Consider the following 8,619-nt stretch of genomic DNA (forward strand, 5'->3'; position numbering starts at 1 on the left):
GCAGTGGGCTAGAAGAAGCCTTGAAATAGCTCGCTAAGGTGTTCAAGGCAGGGTGTATGGTTCTGCCCCCATTTTATCCTCCCACAACAACCCTGGGATGGAGGTTAGGACCCAAGAGACTGACAGGCCCAAGGAAGCTTCACTTAGGAAGCTTCACAACTGAGGTCATTAGAGCCAGGCCTTCCACTGGCTCCATGAAGGTAAATGACTGGACCCAAACTCCTCATTAAAGAGAGAGAAACGGGAGAGATCATGGAAGAAGAGTGAAACAACAGCTAGAACAAAAAGTAATGTGATACTTCTGGCTGGAGCCACAAGAGGAATGCTTGTGTGATTTTAATGAGGTAAATACTTCCAGGAGGCGTGCAGCCAAGCCTAGGCTAGGGTAGCCCAGCCTGGGCTAGGCTGTGCTTGTGAAGTGCCGTGATTGAGCCTGATTCTGGCACTGCCCCCGCGCTTAGTACCACTTTTTAACCTGGTATGTCGCCATGGTTAAGAGAACCTGTGTTGCACTTAACCTCAGCAGGAGCCCGTCTGGGCGATCGCGCCACCAGGTTAAGAGACTTCCCCCAGGCCTGCCACCATTTCTGGCAGCGAGCCGGGTTGTGGGGCGGGGAGTAGCCACACCAAGTGTGGCAGCTGCTCTAAGGAGAGTAGCCACCGTGCCTAGGATGTGGGAGGGGGGAAGTCCTCCAGCTCTACGCTCCTGCCATCGCCATGCTCTCGTCTGCTTTCGGCGCCCTTGCCTTGATGTGCCTCAGTAGGCAAGGGACGGAGTCAACCGAAACACGTGGGTGACACCGCTTGCAGTCCTGCTGCTGTCGCACCATCCTCAGCCTGCACATGAGGGAGGGAGGAATGGGTGGGAATGGCACTTTCCTGCCATGGGGCTTCCTTGTGTGGAAGGGGAATCCCGGTGGGGCCCTTTGGAAGGGGTGATACTCTCCATTGCTGCAGAGTCATCCTCCCCATGCGCCCCTCACCTGGGAAAGGCAGCAGCCCGAACTGAAACGTCCACATGACAGCCACACCTTGCAGGGCTGTCTCTCCTGGCAGAGGTAGGCCATGACTTGGAGGCAGGTGTCCTGAGCAGGTGCGCTGCTTCCAAGAGGGAGGGAGGGAGGGAGCGCACGCAACTTGGCTGACTAGTGCTTGGTCCCATCTGACCCCGGGTACGGGTACAACATCGAGAACTGGGAGGAGATGAGGGCAGGCGCACTGGGGCTGGCTAGCTGGGTGATTTGGAGCCCCCCCGCCCCCCGAGACAGGAGTTGGAGATCCTGCCGAGACAGCAGGGGGTGTGAGGCCATGGACCAGCAGCCTCACGTCTGGGGGAATGAACGCCTCTGGCCACGCTGCCGCTCATGTGGACATGCGGCCCAGCAGAGTGGAGGGCAGCTACTGCTCGTCTGCCAGGGAAGACAGGCAAGCTCCTGCCTTCCCCACAGGGCACCCAGCAGCAGACATGAGGTTGTGTGAAGGACCTCCAGGTCTTTCAGGGCAAAAAATGTGCTAGAGAGGAATAGATTGGAGAGTACAATATGTGCTGTGGTACATAAAGTGTGCCATCAATTTCAACTCCTGGTGCCCACAGAGCCCTGTGGTTTTCTTTGATAGAATACAGGAGGGGTTTACCATTGCCTCCTCCCGCACAGTATGAGACATTGCCTTTCAGCATCTTCCTATATCGCTGCTGCCCGATATAGTACCAGCGGGGATTTGAACCGGCAACCCCTCCTTTATCAGTAACATGTCATTAAAAAATGCTTGGCTAGATACACTCATAGAACTGGGAGGGATCGCAAGACCCATTTAACTGAACCTGCTGGTCAGAGGCAAGATTCAGAGGCTGACATCCTAATGGTGCATGTATATAGCCAAAATTATTTATTATTTCTCTGTGTAAACTACCCTGAGCCATTTTTGGATGGGCGGAGTAGAAATCAAATCAAATCAAATCAAATCAAATCAAATCAAATCAATCAATCAATGCAATGCATGTTCATGGCTGCTGTGCTCCCGCCAGGGGCGTAGCTACTATTAGGCAAGGGGAGGCAGCTGCCTGGGGGCCCCCACGCCTCAAGGGCCCCCCCAGAGGCAAGTCACATGACAATATATTGTGAAGTGTGTATCAGCGAGGGGCCCATTTTAAAATTTTGTCTCCAAGCCCACTCCAGCCTTGGCCTTGTTATACCCCTGGCTCCCACTTCAGCAGACGTGCAGTTGTATGCACAGCAGCGGGGGTAATTCTTGCTGATCTCCCTTTCGCCCAGAAGTGCTCTGTGCAACCTGCCACTGAAGATTTTGTGGCAAAAAAATCACCCATGCACCCATGCGCTGAAACAATGCTCATGCTGCTGAAACAGGAGCGCAGCCACTGTGGGCGTGCGTCCTTTGACTGCATGCAGCAGCATTAGTTAAGATGTCAACCATTATCATCAAAAAGTTTGTTGCATATTACTCAACCTCCTTAAAAAAAAAAAGCCTTCAAGGAAGATAATTTGATCATTCCTAAGAAATGTGTCTTTTTGAGGTGATTTTCTTTTGTGATTAGGAAACTTTCCCTCTTATCTATTAATTTATTTATGTATCTATCATATTTCTATACCACCTGCCATGTGCATCCTTAGGTGGTGTACATAAGTTAAAATACAATATAAAAAGGAGAAAATGAAAACAATTATGATATAAAATCAATTAAATTTAATTAAAAGCCTGAGAAAACAGGTGCGTCTTAAGGGACTTGTAAAAAAACAGCCAGAGCTGGAGAAACTCTGATTTTAACAGGAAGTGCATTCCAGAGCCTGGGGCAGCCAAGAATCCCAGGTTATCCTAGACAGCACCTGTACCTGGGCTGTTGCCTGTCCCCGTGAGGGGCAGGTGAGCCTCCTAGGAGTGGGGCAGGGAGACGGGAGGGAGATACCATTCCCTGCATCCAACCACTATGTGTGTTTCAGTTGGCAGGAGGCAAGGGGATGGCATCCCTCTCAGGAACCCATTGCTCTGGCTATCTTAGCATAGAGAAGTATATCCACTCCTCAGTCTCCCCCTTCTCCCATCAACTTGGCATCTCCTCCCTGCTCTGGCAAAAACAATTGTCTTCCATCTGATTGGTGCCATCACTGGAGCTACAACAGGGAGTACAATTTTTGGAAAGGGGCTTCAGCCTCTGACTTCCATGGTGAAAAACAGAAACACAAAAGGGAAGTCCCTTCCAACCAAGGAGCCACCTGGACAATCCTTTCCATTCCTGTCTCTCCCTTTTGTTGAGAACATGTTGTCCCTCCCCCACCCCCACCACACATTCTCCCAAACGGGCAAGCAGCATCCCAGAGCACCATTTCCCCAGGTAGTGGACCTGGCTGCTGTTGCATGAGTGGCTAGGTCTCCCTGCCAGCCTTTGTCAGGGGAATGTGGGATTGCTGGCCATGACATGCTGTGCTGTAGCTTGAAGGTGTGTGCATGTGTGTGTGTGTGTGTGTTGGGGCAAGTGTAGGTGGGTGTTGCCGGTATGATGACATGGTATGTTGCCAGTCAGAATGGAGCCAAAGGTGTTCTGGCAGTGTGGCAGGAGGCTAGAGCATCATTGGGCATCTATAGGCCGCATGCAAGTAGCCAGATCAGCTTGAAGCTCTCTGGCTACCTGCCAGACCAAGGGAATTTGTTCAGTGTATCCAGACAGATAACTAACTCACATCTAATCCTGGATTAAATATCCAGGTTAATGCCGCAGAACATAGCCAGGATTCCCACTGCACGTGGGTTCTCACAGTCACACTGATGTCGGTCAATCCTGATTAATTAGGATTAACATGGTTGTGAGAATGCAGCCTATATTTATTTTTTCATTTAATTTCGTTTCACTTCTATACCGCCCCATATAAAAGCTCAGGATGAATTACAACTTATACAAACAGCAGCTAAAACCTAAAAATCATATTAAACAGATTAAAATTACCATAAATAAAACTTTAAAACCCTAAAACATCACAAACTAACTGGATTTCATAACCAGTTCAGAAAAATCTCCTAACCTCTTAGCTGTTCTCTACTTGCAATAGGATCCAAGGAAGTGCTTCCTTTTAAATATTTTTTTAAATAATAAAAAATGCTTCCTTTTAAATATATTAAATTATATATATATGTCACATAAAAAGAGATGAGGAAAAATGGAAATAAAAATAATTTAAAAATTATTTTCGTGCATTGTTCAGGGCAGAAGCAAAATTTTAGTATTTATCTGTGCTGAAATCCGTGTTTCTGTAATATATGGAACAGCGCTCTTTCAGTTTACCTTGGACATTAAACTCCACCTTATTCAACAAAAATTAGTTCTAAGGGCATATTGGTCTCCAGTAAGATCTTGATCACTGGGAATAACAATTTCTTACACACGTTGGTGATGTGGTGACCGGATCCCTCTACTAGGGCACTGTAAAGTAATTTGCCCTTTTAAGAGAGAAGTATCTGTGAGAATTAACTTCATACTTCAGCGGAACCTCAAATCACCAGAAGCTTTGATCATTCTTGGTTCCCACTCTCCCTCTCAGAGAGCCAGAAACAATGGGTTATTAGGACTGTATTAATAGCTAAGAGGCATAGTCTTCAGTTGGGAAAAGCCACTGCAGCCCCAGACATAGAAGACTGGCTGAACGAGATGGAGAAAACAATGGACAAATTGTTTAAACAAATTTAACAACATTTGGAAAGCTTTTGTTCAACTCCTCTCTGACTTAAATATGGAACAGTAATGCCATTCAAGTGTCTGGTTGAGGCTTTGATGGCAGTGGAATTTTGTTTATTTTATTATTTAATTTTTAATTTATTTTTTTTAAAGAGTGGCAGTGTTTTTGTTTTGCTCAGCTTCCCCGCTCCACCCCCCAATTCCTTCATTTGGAGTCTGGGGTGGATTTTATGGGGTTTTGTTATTGTTGTGATTGTGATTGTGTACTGTAATCTTATTCCTATTTTAAATAAAATGTTAATGCAAACAAAAAATTACTAATTTCAGCTGAAAAGTGTCGCTTCTTTGACATCGGTCTCTAATCCGTATCAATTATAGGAGTGTGCAATGCAATTCTGAGCATGTTTATTCAGAAGCAAGTCCCACTGAGAAGAATGGAGCTTACTCTCTGGAAGTGTGTGCAAGTTTAGTAATTTCCCAGATCCTTACATACCAGTTCTCAAAGGATCTGAAGACCTCCATGCTTTTACAACTGCTGCATTTTACAACCGTTACAATAATAGATTTGCTGCCAGTTCCACATCTGCTTTCCTCAAGATTCCATTCAACAAGTTAAGAAGCATAGCCTTAGGAACAAACAGGAGATTGTCACCTGTAATATTATGTACTTGCATTATTTATGTCCAATATCTCTTGATTGCCATACACACCCACCAGCAATGCATATCATCCCCCCACATTTCCCACATCTAGCCATAAGTTTTACAGCAGGAAGATACCATCCACCTATTGAAATTGGTCATGGTTTTCTTTTAAAATGGTAACTGCAAGATATTTCAAGAGTAACTCTTTGAAATATATGCTCCCGTCCTTCCTCCAAATATATTCAGCTTATTTCCTCTCTTCCCATGCTTGTTTACATTTATCTTGATCAGATGTTTCCAATTCCAGTAAAAGGTTATAAATCACTTTCAAACAACCTTTAGTTTAGTTGTCTAGAGGCATGACCCTCTAGACGGTTCTCAAGTTTGGTTAAAGGTAAAAAAGATCAGGTTGTCTCCTGTAAATAATGCGTTACTCATAAGTACTGATAAAAAGGTAATAAATTACCACATAGACTCAGATTTATCCCTTGAAAAGACCTTGTGCTATTATGATTAAGAATACCCTGTATTCAAGAAAGACTGTTGGTTTCCCAATTCCGATAATGAACTAACTCTCTATTCCAGTTAAAACTTTACCATGTTAGTGATGCAATAGTATAGCATTTAAGCCAATCTTTATCCCATGCTTCCAATGCTGGATGTAAGAATATCTTATCTACTGTAGAAGTGTGCCATCGAGTTGGTGTCGACTCCTGGCGCCCAGAGAGCCCTGTGGTTGTCTTTGATAGAATACAGGAGGGGTTTACCATTGCCATCTCCCGTGCAGTATGAGAGGATGCCTTTCAGCATCTTCCTATATTGCTGCTGCCTGATGAAGGTGTTTCCCAGACTATGGGAAACATACTAGCGGGGAGTCAAACTGGGATCCTCTGGCTTACTACTAAAGTCATTTCCCCGCTGTGCCATTATTAGGTGGCTTCCTTATCTTCAGTACCTCTGGTTAATAGCCCCTTTCAGCCAATTTTGGAGTATTCAGTTAATGCATGCAGGACAGTATCATTCTTACAGTAGTTTCACATTCCCTGGTCATTTCATGCCATTGTAATGATTTTATTGGCATCCTTATTTGTACAGTTAAAAAAACACATCTCAAATGAAAACATAGATATAGTGGGCATAATGGAAACCTGGTGGAACAGTGAGAACAAGTGGAACATTGTTGTTCCAGGATACAAACTACAATAAGGACAGGGAGTGGCGAATTGAGCTGGAGTAGCACTGTGAAGTTAGTCTATAATATGTCTAGGCTTGTCTGGAGATGGGGAGATGCGCGGGGGGGTGTCAATTAACTGTGGGGTGGTTATTCCAGTGGTGGTGGAGATGGGGAATAGAAGAAGTACTGTTGGCAGGTCATCAGGCCATTACAGGGGAAGATGTTTCCCCTTCCAGCTGTCCTGCCAGCAATTTGATCTTGGGGAGAAGTGCCAACTACTCACAGAGCTTCACCGTGCTCCTTTGTAATGCCAGGTCAGTCCATCTCCTGATGGATGATCTCCAGTGGGAATTGACAGAGGGAGTGTGACACTGTTGTTCCTTTTGGATCTCTCGGTGGCTTTTGATACTATCCACCATAGTATCCTTCTGGACCATCTGGGAGGGTTGAGAGTGGGAGGAGGAACTGCTTTGCAGTGGTTCCGCTTCTACGTCTCGGGCAGATTCCAGATGGCGTTTCACAGAGACTGTTGTTCTTCAAAATGTCAACTTTTATATGTCGTTCCCCAGGGCTGCATACTGTCTCCAGTGCTTTTTAACTTCTATGAAACCACTGGGAGGGATCATCAGGAAATTTGGTGCACTGCAGGGTGTTATCAGGTCCTGCCAAGGCACCCCTTTGCCCTTGGCCAGGGTGCCCCCTTGCCCCCTCTTCCTGCACCCATCCTGCAAATGAAGCACTCACTAGCTGGGAGCGTGAGGCACGCCCCTCTCATCCCCAGCCAGTGTTTCACTGAAACGCTGGCTGTGGGGGCGGGAAAAGCCAGGTAGCCAGCATTTCACTGTGAAATGCTTACTGGGGAGGGATGGGAGAGGGTCCAAATGGCATTGCCCCTGCCCCCTGCATCAGATGCAAGAGGCTAGGGCTGAGGATGGGGCCTGTCAGCCCTGGCAGAGTTTCCCTTCCCAAGTCAACAGTTCATGGAATCTCTGACTGGGAGCTCCTTTCCCTGCCTGCTCGAGAAGGCAAGGCAAGGAACTCTTGGCGACTCTACAAACCACTGATTGGGGAAGGGAAGCTCTGCTGGGTCTGACTGGCCCCATCCTCAGCAATGGCCCCACTCCCTTGTCTCTGATATTAGATGTAGGGGTGTGTAGCCTGGTGCACACAAACACTTTTCACACGTGATTTTAAAGCCTAGAGGACTTCATCCTCTGGCCATGGCCAAGTTCCCTATGCCCCTGGAGGGTGTGAAAGGGATCTTGCTACAGTCTGGTGCTTTTTCACTGCATCAGTTGTGTGTGGCTTTGGGAGGAATGAGCCTGTTGATATCAGTGGTAGTCACGCATGTATGTGTAACAAGTTAGTAAAACAGCAAATGGCATAGAATGCATACCCCAGGGCAATGGTTCACAAGCTGCGGCCTGCAATGAACATCTGGCTGGTAAACTGGTGATGGTTGCTTCTGTTTTACCATAACTTCATCACATGAAGAAGCAGGATGCGTGCCTCTTGTCAATCATTAGATTATCACAGCTGGGAGAGGAAGTGGCTCATGCAGTTGTAAATCTAGTATAACCAAGTGGATATGACTCAGGAAGTCACTGGTTCAAATCTCACCTCAGCCACGAATTTGCTAGGTGGTTGTGGGTAAGTCGGTCTCAGTCCTCCCATCTTTCATATGGAGATTTCCCCCCAAGAGGTATCGTCTACTTTTCAGCTAAATGTGGTGTACAAAATAATAAATCCATAACAATGTTAAAACCTCATAAAAAGATAAAAATACAGATAAGTAGCCATTTCAACAATAGATAAAGTAATGTAGAGCAAAGCAAAATAATACAGCAATTACAGCAACAGATAAAATAGCAGGCATGGGATAAAAATCTGATCCATAGAAAAGCTAAGGCAAAGAAAAAAGACCTCTATTTATTTATTTGTTTATTTGTTTATTACATTTCTATACCGCCCCATCCAAAGGCTCTGGGCAGTGCACAACAAATTTTAAAACCATAAAAACAAACACCATTTTAAAAACACACTTCTTAAAACAATATTAAAAAGTTCAGAACCATTTAAAACCAATTAAAATACTTAAAAACAGTTTTAAAACCTTG

This window comes from Hemicordylus capensis, chromosome 2 (assembly GCF_027244095.1).
Source record: "Hemicordylus capensis ecotype Gifberg chromosome 2, rHemCap1.1.pri, whole genome shotgun sequence".
In the NCBI taxonomy this organism is placed as follows: Eukaryota; Metazoa; Chordata; class Lepidosauria; order Squamata; family Cordylidae; genus Hemicordylus; species Hemicordylus capensis.